The sequence below is a fragment of the Marmota marmota genome, unplaced genomic scaffold, assembly GCF_001458135.2.
Source record: "Marmota marmota marmota unplaced genomic scaffold, marMar, whole genome shotgun sequence".
NCBI classification, from domain to species: Eukaryota; Metazoa; Chordata; class Mammalia; order Rodentia; family Sciuridae; genus Marmota; species Marmota marmota.
Genome location: NW_026000026.1, coordinates 68,182,328 through 68,195,260, shown reverse-complemented (window position 1 = coordinate 68,195,260; position 12,933 = coordinate 68,182,328). Strand labels below are relative to the sequence as shown.

General features: G+C 34.7%; 1 long non-coding RNA gene across 1 annotated transcript in view; it reads right to left on the bottom strand.

Annotated features, from left to right (window-relative positions):
• Positions 1-12,097, bottom strand: part of LOC125619084 — a 125,608-nt gene extending 113,511 nt beyond the window's left edge. The window contains exon 1 of the long non-coding RNA XR_007350577.1: positions 11,984-12,097. This is a non-coding gene — a long non-coding RNA (uncharacterized LOC125619084). The remainder of the gene's footprint in view (positions 1-11,983) is intronic.
• Positions 12,098-12,933: the final 836 nt, after the last annotated feature.

Below are 12,933 nucleotides of genomic sequence, written 5' to 3'. Positions count from 1 at the left end.
CCCCCCCGCATTGGCCTAGGCCCCTATTGGCATCTTTCTGGTAGCCCCTTCCACAGCTGCAAGTTTTTCTCCAGGGAAGCCCTGATTGGAGAGGAACTCACTCTGCATTTCCCCCCTCAACATGAGGGAGATGTAGTAAATAAGATGTAGTAAGAAAGATGTAGTAAGCAGTTCTTCAGAGACGAGGTATAATCAAGTTACGTTAGAAAAGCCAAGTCTTAATACTTAAAAGATCCAAGTGTTCAGTAAATAGTTAGACTATTATAATGTTTAGTCTAATTATTGACTAGTCAAAGTAATGTCGAAACCATAAAGACTTCTAGGACCACAGGTGGCAAGTGTCAGAGGAGGCCCTTACAACTGACCTTAATAAGCAAATAAACTTCTGACTCCTTGGGGAAAAAAAAACAACAACTCCTGTTTGAGATTCAAAACATACAAATAGAATTCAAAATTAAGCTTATGATCCATTACTACAGTGGCACCATACAGAAGTAATAAAAATAAATGAAGAAATATAATTAATTTTATGTGCACAAAGTCTTCTGAGGAAAATCAGGGGCCAGTGTGTGCACATAAATGTAATTTAAGTCAATGCTGTGGACACTAAAGCAATGCTTTTTAAACTGTCAGCTTTTCAGGCAGTCTTATTCAAATACCTGAGTCTGCATTCCCAAGATAGGTTCAAATTTTTCATGCCTCTCAGCACTAATATGGGAAGTTAAGGACTGTAAATAAGCAGTAATGTTTTTCTTTGTGTTAATATTTATTTATTTTCCCCAGCAATGCCTCTGTGAAGTTTCAGTCTGTTCAATGAAGAGGAAAACCTCTAATTTCCTGCCTTTGGACTTGTGGTTCTACTGTGCCTTCTGTCCAGAAAAATTTCCCCTTTCATTTTTTAATTTTTTTTCCTTTCTAAATCCAACAACCCTTTGAAGGACAGATCAAGTCCTACCTCTTCCTCAAAGCCTTCTATGATCACACTAGCCAATCATGTTTCCTTTTTTCCTTTTGGTCTTTCAAACCCTTACATTATTCATTGCCCTCTCCAATCTTCAGGGATTGTTTAGTTATAAGAAAAAAATGCCTAGGCCCATGGAAAGGTCTTAGATTAGCATATAACCTCATCTACTGTTGCTTTCTATTAAAATATAGTTCATTAATTAGTAATTTAGGCTTAATGTTTTAATAATATCTTAGGTCAAAGATGAAAAATAGCTTCCTCTTAAGAATATTTTGAGAAGATGGGAGATTGGGAAATACCAAGGATCTATCTTCTCACATGTTGATAAAAATCACACTGCTAGAGTCTGTCAGATAGGATTATTTTATCACTCTGCAGTCTTTTGAAGGCCTGTATTATCTACCAGAAGGCTTGGGCGATTGCTGCATCTCATCATAAAGGTACAGACAGAAAGGTTAGTAGCTATCATTGTTGCACATCTCTCCACAGGTTCAAGTTCCTCCCCTTCCAGCTGTAGTGATTTCGGGGAACTTAAAGGGATCATGTCCTTTCCAATTTATTTTTATTTTTTTTCCCTTCTGGGAGTTAAACTTTAAGAATAAGACATTTAAATATAACTGCATAAGTGTGTGTGTAGGTGCTTCAGAAAACTAGGAATGGAACCACCATATGACCCAACTATCCCATTTCCTGATATTTATCCAAAAGAACTAAAATCAGCATACTATAGTGATACAACTACTTCAATGTTTATAGCAGCACAATTTACAATAGTGAAATTATGGAATCAGCCTAGATACCCATCAATAGATGAATGAAACAAGAAAATGTGGTATATATATACACAGCAGAGTTTTATTCAGCCATAAAGAAGAATGAAATAATGGCATTTGCAGCTAAATGAATAGAAATGTAGGACCTTATGCTATGTGAAATAAGTCAGACTCAGAAAATAAAGGGTTGAATGTTTTCTCTCATATTTGGAAACTAGAGCAAGTTAAGGAAAAGGAAGTAGTGGGGAGGGGATCAGGCATCATAAGTATATAGGAAATATTAGTGGTATAGAAGGTGGAGAATGAGAGAGAAGGAGGAAGGATGAGAAAGTGGAGGAAAGACGAAATGAATTTATCAAAATCATGTTTATGCATATATAAATGAACCAAAGGGAATTTCACCTTTATGCATATGTAGAAAGTCTCTATCAAAAATAAATAAAGGAGTGAAAGGAAGACCAGTAGAGCAGAGGAAGAAGAACAAGGGGAGGGAGGAGGGAAGGAAAAGAAGATGTGAAGTAAAAATTAAAATCAAATTTCTTGCATTTATTATTTTGTCAAAGTGAGCCCAGCTACTATGTATGAATATAATTCCATAATAATCATTTTTTTAAAAAACCCTGTACATGAGGAAATTTAGAATGTGGCCACACATGCCTAGAGAAAGGCTCACAAAAGACCTGAGAAGGCCTTAAATTTATACCTCAAGCTGATTCACAGAATAGACAGCCTAAAACAATTAAAATAAAGTAAGAATGATAACAAAATCTAGCAAATCTTGGGGAAAGGGGAAAATAAGTTTTCCCCATTCCCACAATATTAAATTCAAATGCCCCAAAAAAGTCAAAGTTACAAAACCAAGATAAAAAAAAATCAATAATTTTCCTATGCACCTACGATGAATCTGCTGAGAAAGAAATCAGAAAAAAAAATCCATTCACAATAGCCTAAAAAAGAAAATACCTAGGAGTAAATCTAGTAAGGAGGTGAAAGACATCTACAACAAAAACTATAGGACATTGAAGAAAGAAATTTAAGAGGACACAAGAATATGGGAGAGCCTCCCATATTTGTAGATAGGCAGAATTAAAATTGTTCAAATGGCTATACTATCAAAAACAATATACAGATTCAATGGAATACCCATCCAAATGACATTCTTCATAGAACTAGAAAAAGTAGTCCTAAAATTCATTTGGAAGAATAAAAGACCCAGAATAGCCAAATCAATTCCAAGCCAAAAAAGCTATGCTGGAGATATTATAATATCTGACTTCAAATTTTACTATAGACAGAGCTATATTCATGGTGCCAGCATAAAAACAGACACATAGATCAATGGTACCAAATAGAAGACAAAGAGACAAACCCACTCAGATACAGTCATCTGATCCTTGACAAATGTACCAAAAACTGCATTAGAAAAAAGACAACCTTTTAAACAAATGGTGCTGTAAAAACTGGTTATTCATATGTAAAAGAATGATACTGTACCCTTATCTCTCACCTTGCACAAAAAACAACTCAAAATGGATCAAAGACCTAGGAATTAGACCAGAAACTATGTAACTCCTAGAAGGAAATGTAGAGTCAACACTCCACCATTCAGGCAAAGACAATGACTTCCTCAATAGGACTAATAATACTCAGCCAATAATGCCAAGAGTTAATAAATGGGATGGCATCAAATAAAAAAGCTTCTGCATAGCAAAGGAAACAATTAGGAATGTGAAGAGAGAACCTATAGAATGTGAGACAATCCTTGCTAGCCACTCTTCTGACAGAAGATTAATATCCAAAATATATAAAGAACTCAAAAAAAAAAAAAAACAAAGGAAAAAAACACCAAATAACCCAATAAATATAAATGGTCAAATGAATTAAGCATGCACTTCTGAAAAGAAGAAATACAAATGTCTAACAAATACATGAAAAGTGTTCAACATCATCAGCAGTCAGAGAAATGCAACTCAAAACTACACTGAGATCTCATCCCAGACCAGTCAGAATGGCAGCCATCAAGAATACAAACAATGATAAATGCTGGAGAGGATGTGGAGAAAAAGGAACACTTTTACATTGTTAGGGGGGTTGTAAATTAGTACACCCTTTAAAGAAATCAGTATGAAGGTTCTTCAAAAGACTAGGTGTGGAATCACCCTATGACACAGTCACACCAGTCCTCTGTATTTATCCTAAAGAATTAAAATTGTCATACCATGCATACCTGTGTTTACAGAAGCATTATTCATAATAATAGCCAATCTACGAAACCAGTCTAGTTGTTCTTCAACAGACAAATGGATAAAAAAATGTGTGATATATATATTCATACATATATATGTCAATGTGCATGTTGATATATACACAATATATATACAATGTGTATATATATGTATATACACCTACGTATATGTATACACACAAAAAAAATGGAGATTTATTCAGTCATGAAAAAATAAAATCATATCATTTGCAGGAAAATGAATGGAGCCTGAGAGCATTATGTTACAGCAAAATAAACCAAACTCAGAAGCTCAAGGAGGAAGGATGGGAAAGTGGAGGAAAAGATGAAATGAATTTAACAAAATCATGTTTATGCATGTGTTTTCTCTCCTGTGTGGAAGCTAGACAGGAAAAAGAAAAAAGAAAGGGGGAATCTCTTGAAAAACAAGGGTGGGGGGAATCAGTAGAACAGAGCAAAGGGGATGAGGGACAGGGAGGAGAGAGAGAAGGGTGAAATGCTGGGAGTGATATTGGCCAAATTATATTGTCATGTTGTGTTCATGAATGAATATGTAACAACAAATCAACAAATTCTACCACTGTGTACAACTAATAAAAAATACTTCAGATTAAAAAAAAAAACACCAAGAAATGGAAAATTATAGCTCATTTAAAGGGAATAAACTAATTAACAAAAATTTCCTGAAAAGATCTACTAAACAAAGACTTTAAAACAACTGTCTTAAAGAATGCTCAAGGAGATAAAGGAATATATACAGAAAGAAAACAAAAATGGGGAGAGATTATGAATAAAATGGAAATTTTGATAAAACGTAAAAGACATTAAAAAAGAAAATCTAGGGGCGAATAGTGTAATAACTGAAGTTAAAAATTCACTAGAGGGATTCAAAGGCAGATTTGATCTGGCAAAAGAATGAATCAGTGGATTTGATAATAGAATAATGGAAATTATCAAAAGTGAGACATGGAAGAAAGGATACCAAATAAAAATGAACTGAGCCTAAGTGACCTGTAGGATGACATCAATTAAACCAACTTATACATTTATGGAAGTTACAGAAGAAGAGGGAGAAAGTGGTAGAGAGGTACTTAAATACATAATGGCTGAAATTTTCCCAAACATGATAAAAAATATAAATACAAACATCCAAGAAGCTCAGTGAATTTCAAGTAAGAAATGAATATAAAGTGACTCCCACCAAAATACTTTATAATCAAACATTTCAAAGACAAACAGACAGGTTTGAAAATAACTGAGAGAACTAATTCATCATATGCAGGGGACCCTCAAGAGAATCAGCAAATACTTCATCAGAAATCTGGGGGGCCAGAAGACACAGAGCCAATATATTCAAAATGCTAAAATAGAAAAGGTGCAATCAAGAAAATCCTTCAAAAGTGAGGAAGAAGTAAAGATACTCCCAGATAACCATAACCTAAACCTGAGGAAATTCATTACCACAAGAATGGTTCTGCAAGAAATGGCCAATGTCCTGTAGAGTCAAAGGACACTGACAGAAGTAGCTTGAAGCTATATGAAAAAATAAATATTTCAATAAAATTATTAATCATTTGGGCAATTATAAAAGCTAGTATTAATGTAACAATAATGTAAAACTTCAATTGTTGTTTAATGCATAATTTAAGAGGCTAATGCATATCAGAAACAATTACTAGTGTAAAAGGTATAATAATTGGTAACATTTTGTTTTTCTACATAATATTTTAGATGAAAACATTTGAAAGAGTCACTAGTTTGTGTTTGGGGGCCTGTAATATGTAAAGATGTAATTTGTGAGACCAACAAATAAAAGAAGCAGCTCTTTATAGAGCTATAAAGAAGCAGAGTTTTTTGTATGCTATTGAAGTTAAACTGGTGTAAATTTAAATTAGAGTGTTATAACTTTAGGATGCTAAATGTAATCTCCATGGTAACCACAAAGAAAATAGCTATAACACAAAAGAAAATGAGAGAGGAATTTAAACATTTCACTATAAAAAAAAATCAACTAACCACAAAACAAGGCAGTAATGCAGGAAGTAGGCAGAAGGCGGGCGAAATTATAAAATATACAGAAAGCAAATAGACAAATGACAGAAGTAAGTCCTTCCTCATCAGTAATTACTTTCTAAATGTAGTTAACTCTCTGATCAAGGACAGTGATGGGCAAAATGATAAAACCACATGATCTAACTATGTACTGTTTTATTATAAGAGACTTACTTTAGAGACAAAGACTCAAATAGACTGAAAGCAAAAGACAGAAATAGATATTATTCACAAGTAGTAATGGAAGGAGAGTAGGGGTGGCTTTGTTATGATCAGACAAAACAGACTTTAAATTAAAAAAAACAAGAGGCAAAGAACATTATTTATTAATAAAAGGTTCAATACATTGAGAAGATATAATAAAAATAACACTAAGGCATATAATGATAGTTCATCAAAATAAATAAAGCAGAGACTGGCAGAACAGAAAGGGGAAACAATAGCTAGAGACTCCTATACCTCCCTAAGTAATGGATAGAGCAGTCAAAAAGAAGATAAATAAGGAAGTAGTAAACTAAAGCAACCCAATAAAGCAACTAGACCTAAGAGGCATGTTTAGAACCTTCTGCACAATATACACATTCTCCATCGCATGTGGGTCATCTCCCAAGATAGACTATATGGTATGCCATAAATTATGTCTAATTAGATTTTAAAATGTAGATGTCGTACAAAGTATCTTCTCCACCCACAACAGAGTGAAGTTAGAAAATTCGTTATTGGAAGTAAGACTGAAAATTCCACAAGTTTGTGGAATTAAACAACCAATGGATCCAAGAAGGAAAATAAGAAGTTTAGAATATATTTAGAGACAAATTAAAATGAAAATACAACATACCAAACTTAAGAGAAATGATGAAAGTAGTGCTAATGGGTAGATTTATAACTATAAATTCTTATACTAAAAATAAGAAATATCTGAAGAAAGGGACTGGGGGATGGAAGATGGAAGGTGGGAGGGAAAGAGGAAATACTGGAGAATTATATCGGCTTCATTATATTATTTTATTGTATACATGAATGGATAAGTAATAATGAATCCAAACATCATGCATAATTATAATGCATCAATAAAAATATGAAAAAATAAGAAATATCTCAGATCAACTACCTAGCCTTATCACTAAGGAATAAACTAAAGAAGAACAAACTAAATTCAAATTTATCAAAAGGAAGGGAATATTAAAGGTTAATAAGAGATAAACAGAGAATAGAAAAACAAAGAAACAAGTCAAAGAAACAGTTTTTTGAAAAGATAAATTGATAAGCTTTCAACTAGAGGTACTAAGAAAAAGGAGAGATGACCCAATTTACCAAAATCAAAAATGAAAATGGAAATGTTAGTACTGATTCTACTGAAGAAAGAAGAATTAAAAGAATATTTCAAACAACTTTACAGTAACAAATTTGGGGTCCTAGGAGAAATGGACAAATTTGTAGAAATGCAAAATCTACCAAGACTAAATGTATAAGGAAATAGAAAATTTGTATAGTAAGGAGATTGATTCAGTAATCAAAATTCATCTGAAACACCCACCAAAAAGTGCCCTGGATTTGCTGACTTCATGGGCGATTCCTACCTGTCATTTTAAGAACTTAATACCAAGGCCCAGACAACAAAATAAAAAATATATACAAATTAGATTTGGGGAATATTAAAAAATTGGGGACATCATAAGACATCAGTGTGATTAAAAGGCAATCTATTGAATGGAAGAGATTATTTTAAAATCATGCATTTGATGAGGGATTCTTAAATATTGAGAATACCTAAAGCTCAATAGCAATAACAACATCATCTGTTCAAGAGTAGAAACTTGAAAAAAATGCTTATTCAAACAATATATACAAATGATCAATAGGCATATGAAAATATGCCCAACATCACTAATCATTAGGGAGAAATAGATCAAAACCACACACATTCTTTACAGTGGTTAGTATTACAACAAAAAAAAAATAAGAAAAGCAACAGAAAATAACAAGTGTGAACAAGGATGTGGAGAGATTTGAATCCTTGTTCCAATTAGTGCAAAATGTTATAGCCAGTATAGCAAATAGTATGTCATATTCTCAAAAACTTACAGGGAATTACTATACGACCCAAGAATTCTACTTCTTGGTTCTATAGTCAAAAGAATTGAAAGGAGCATTCTTGAAGAGATTTGTACATTCGCATTCATAGAAGTTTTTTGGGGGAAGCGGAGGACAGAGAGGTACAAGGGATTGAACTCAGGGGCACAAGCCACCATGCCTGGCCCACATTCATAGAAGTTTTAATCAGAATAGTTAAAATGTGGAAGCAACCAAAGGGTCCACCAACAGGTAAATGTATAAGCAAATAATTAGATATTATATAATACATATATACAATATTTATATATATGTATATATGCATACATACAATGGTATATTATTCAGCAATAAAAATTTTAAAAATGATGAAAGGTGCTACAATATGGATGGACACTGAAGACATTATGTAGAATGAAATATGCCAGTCATGTAAAAACAAATATTTAACAGTCCCACTTATTTGAGCAACTTAGACTAGTGAGGATCATAGAGACAAAATAGAATGGCTATTGCTAGGAGTTAGAGAAGGTGAGGATGAGGAATTATTATTGAATGGGTGTTGTCATCTGGAATATTCCCCCAAGAATAATATGTTCCAGGCTTGGATTCTAATGCAGCAATGTTCAGAGATGGGGCTTTGGTGAAGTGAATTGGATCATGAGGGTGTTAAACTCCTCAGTGGATTAATCCATTGATAGCTGAATCAATTAATGGGAGGTGGTGAAAACTATAGGTAGTGGGGCATAGTTGGAGGCAGTAGGGGACATGCTTTGGGAAGGGTATTTCTTGTCTCCAGCCCCTTCCCTTCTACCCACCTCTCTCCTTCCTGGCTGCCATGAGCTGAGCAAGATTTCCTCCACCATATCCTTTCACTATGATGTTCTGCCTCCCCTTAGAGCCAGAGCAATGGAACCAGCCAACCATGGACTGAATTCTCTGAAACCGTGAGTCAAAATAAGTCTTTCCTGCTCTATGTTGTTTTTCTCAGGTATTTGTTATGGCAATGAAAAGCTGACTAACACAATGGATATACAGTTTCAGTTTGGAATTGTTTTTTGTTTGTTTTTGAAAGTTTCAGATTTACAGGATGAAAAGACTTGGGGAGGTAGATGGTGATGATAATAGCACAACCTTATAAATATATCTAATATCACGGGACCATACACTTAAAATAGGTAAAGAATAAAAAGTTTAATAGCAAACAAAAATATGATTTTTAGAACAAGTGCAAACAGGCACCTCATGAGCCATATTCAATTGAGAAAGTGGGTTTGTTTGTTTGTTCGTTTGTTGCCCTATGCAGTGCCTTACACATTGAGCTACCCATTTTTTTTTCTTTGCTATTGTTTGTTTTGCAGAACTAAGGATGGAACTCAAAGCTTTGCTTATGCTAGGCAACCACTCTACCACTGAGCTACCTCCCCAGATCCTACCCAATACTCAAAATTATTAGATGCTCAGTGTTTTGAAATTGGGAGATTTCACTCCAGAATATGCATTTCTAACTTTTCTTCAGCTATCTGAAAAGCTGACAGCACTTGAGTTGGCATTCTCTAGATTGATAGCTCCTTTCTTCACCATTGATGCTGAGTGTTCATTGCCTTTCATCATCTTCCAATCACCTCACCTTATTGTGTTGTATCTGTCTTATCCCCATAAGCATGTGAATTTGCAAGATTCCTCTTCCTTAAATTGTTTTTTAACAATAGTTTAATTCTTTAATGCTTTATTCAAATTTTAGTAACAATTTTAATCTTCATCTTGTTTTCACTTTCAGTATCAAAATTCTTCTACCTAGCTCATTCATTCCAAGAATCAGCAACAGAGGCAACTTAATTTCAAAAGGTCTTAACTATTTATTTTGAAATAACCTGTCTTATGAAGATCATTGAAACAGAATAAAAGACACAGAGACAAATCCACATAGATACAGTCATCTGACTCTTTACAAATGTGCCAAAAACATGCATTGGAAAAACAATAGCTTTTTAACAAATTGTGTTGGGAAAACTGGATATTGGTATGTAGAACAATGTAGCCAGATCCTCATCTCTCATCCTACACAAAAGTCAACTCAATGTGGACCAAAGACCCAGGAATTATCCTAGGAACTTTTCAACTGCTAGAAGAAATTATAAGTTCAACACTCCAACATATTGTCACAGGCATTGACTTTCCTAATAAGATCCCTAAGTTTCAAGAAATAAAACCAAGAATCAATAAGCAAGATGCCATCATATAAGAAAGCTTCTGCACAACAAAGGAAACAAAAGTATAAAGACAGAGCCTACAGAATGGAAGAAAATCTTAGCTACTCTTTCAACAGGGGATTAATATCCAGAATATGTAAATAACTCAAAAAACTTAACACCAGAAAGACAAATCACCCAATCAGTAAGTGGTAAAATGTCTGTTCTAAATATACATTTCTCAAAAAAGCAGTAGCTAACAAATATATGAAAAAATGTCCAACATCTTTAGCAATCAGGAAAATGTGAAACAAAATTACACTGAGATATCACATCAGTCCAGTTAGAATGATAATGATCAAGAAAACAACACAATTGCTGGTAAAGATGTGGGAGAAAGTTATACTTTTACACTGGCAGGACTGCAAATTTGTACAACCACTTTGGAAAGTAGTATGGAGATTCCTCAAAAGACTAGGAAATGGAACTACCTTATGACCCAAGTATCCCACTCCTTAGTATTTATCCAAAAGAACTAAAATCAGCCCACTACAATGAAAGATGCACATTGATGTTTATAGCAGCACAATTCACAATAGCCAAGTTAGGGAACCAGCTTAGATGTCCCTTAACAGATGAATGGACTAAGAAAATGTACACATATGTGCGTTCACTCACATACACACACACACACACACACACACACACACACACACACACTCAGCCATAAGAATGAAATTATGCATTTTCTTAGTAAATGGGTGGGACTGGAGAACATCATGCTAAGTGAAATAAGCCAGACACAGAAAGTCGAGGGTTGAATGTTTTCTCTCAAGATATGGAAGCTAGAGAGAGAAGAGAAAGAAAGAATAAAGAAAAGGAGTATCTCATGAAAACAGAAGGGAGATCAATATGAGTAGAGGAAGGAGTTTGAGAAGAAGACAGGAAGGGGGGATCATGGGGAAGTCCTGGGAAACAAAATCTACTAAATTATGCTATTCCATGTATGAATCTTGCTTTTATATATAATTATATCTGTATATAATTATATCTGTATATAATTATGTATATATAATTAAAATAAAAATCATTATCATAATAGAAGGGACATCAGTAGTAGAGCATGTGGATCAGAGGAGGGAGGAGGAGAGTGAAAGAGAAGGTAAAGGGGAATGAGATTGATCAAACTACATTATGTGCATGCATAAAAATGGCATATGAACTCACTATTATATATAATTCTAATGCACCAATAGAAGAAAAAGAAACAATCTGTCTTCCAAATACTCTCAATTATTGCAATACTCTTTTTTTTTAATACTTATTTTTTTTTAGTTTTCGGCGGACACAACATCTTTGTTTGTATGTGGTGTTGAGGATCGAACCCGGGCCGCATGCATGCCAGGTGAGCGCACTACCGCTTGAGCCACATCCCCAGCCTGCAATACTCTTACTTAATTGTTTTTCTAACCTCTTTTTGAAGAGAAACTGATTACTATTGCCTCTTCCATTCAGTTTGGCTTACGTCTGAAGAGAAGGTGACAACATTACCCCTGCTCAGCTCCCTAAAACACTGGAGAGTTACTGATTTTCAATTAACAGTAAAAATGTCTTCCACAACTTTGAGGGTCACCCTTGCATTACACATTATGATAAGTTTACTCTAGAAAATAAGAATTGGTACCTCCATGGACCACAAAATTGTCTTGTTCTTCCCCTTTGAATGAGACCCAAGGAACCAAGCTGGCATTCATGGAAGGCTAAGCCTAGGAGACTAGCTGTGCGGCTCAGTATAGACCCTCCCTGATCCGCACTGTAAATATGCAATCAAATCTCGTGACACTCTGAGCTAATGGAGTTCAGCTACTAGAAGGTCTTTGGAGGGCAATCAGGTGCTATTAAAAATATGCTAATGGCAGCTTGTGATCTAGCAGCAGGACCCCAGGATTTGGGGTTGGCATGGCAACTGCCAGCAGATAGTTCATGCAGAACAGGCACCACAGAAAGAATTAGAATGAGCTGCTTAAGTGCAAGTGTTAATGAAAAATAGGGAACACAATTGAGGATCAGAGAGAATGCTTAGTGCCCTCAGTGGCACAAATAAAAACAAAAACAAAACAAAACAATAAACTTCACATACTTGCACAAAGCACAACTCCTGAAAGTGAAGTTGGATGTCTTCCTTCCTACTATGGCCATAAAAGGAAAAACAGGCACAAGGAAGAATTTATTATTTCGCCTGACTGTTTTATAGAGGACCTGTGACGTTGAAATCTGTGTGTTTCATATGTGAATGACAAAAGTGTCACATGTGTATGAGTCTCCTTGCCAAGGCTGAAAGAAAAGGTCTGACAGGGAACAGCTTTCAGCAATCCACTGTATCAAAGGCAGTACAGATGGTTGTTTTTCCTTTTAACTTAGCTGAATATCAAAAAAAGGGGGGCTCCTTCACAAGGACATATTTACCATGTGGAAAGAAATCAAAACTGGGGCTTGCACCGGGGCAACCGCATTACTGGACAAACAATGTGTTTAAATGTGTGTGGACACATGTACATTCCTGTATTCTAGGAGTGCCCTGCATTTTTTTTCTCTTTCTCTCTGCCTGAAGCTAGAAGTTTCATTGTAAGTCAG